Source organism: Eimeria mitis, genomic scaffold (genome assembly GCF_000499745.2).
Source record: "Eimeria mitis Houghton genomic scaffold, Emh_scaff3483, whole genome shotgun sequence".
NCBI classification, from domain to species: Eukaryota; Apicomplexa; class Conoidasida; order Eucoccidiorida; family Eimeriidae; genus Eimeria; species Eimeria mitis.
Genome location: NW_013571824.1, coordinates 1,613 through 2,431, shown reverse-complemented (window position 1 = coordinate 2,431; position 819 = coordinate 1,613).

Genomic DNA, 819 nt, shown 5'->3' with positions numbered 1-819 from the left:
AAGTATAAAAGGCTGTGCAGCTCTTCTTCTTACTAGTTGTTCTGGGGTAGAAGAGAAACACAAGCCTAGCAGTAGAAAGGAGATTGCAGCTCTGCTTAACAGGACTTGCCGTCTCCGTGCTGATGAAAGGGGGAGTGAAAAAGAAATAGAAATCCCCCAGGCTGTTCTATTTATTCATTTTTTCATTCATTTTTTTAACTCGAAACAAATATGTATATAATTTCTGTTTCAATATATTACAGCCATTTACAGATACTCTCAGGAGAAAACAGGCAAAACAGGAATTTTAAAAAGAATAAAAACACAGACAGGCCTGAGGTGTAACGAGGATACAGTTACTCTTCTTGAGGCTTTTCGCCTGTTTGCTTCTCTCAGCACTTCTGCCTCTCTTGACGGGTCTCTCACTGCTTCTTAGCTAGCAGCCTGCTAGCAGCTGTGCCACCTGTGCTGTGCAGCTGTATATAGAACTCGATACGGCTTTCAGTTGTGTGTACTTGTGTTGAATAGAATAACTCGTGAGAGGTGTAGGAGAGATGTTTCAGTTGGCGTTGACGCTTTCTCCGGTTGTGCGGCCGTGCGGGGGCCGTTGTCGCAGCAGAAACTTTCCTAAGACGAAATTAGATATTTTTTTTTCTTTTTAGTCTTCTAGATGCTGTCTCTGCTCTATTTCTGCTCAATGCAATGCTCAACACGCCACTCGAAATTTCTATGAGCAGCGCCGGCTGTAGGCTGCAGCGTGAAAGAGGGTTTACCTGGGGGGACTGAGCGGCGAGCGTCAACATGAAGAGTTGTTGCAACACCACTTCTATGGTACCTCTA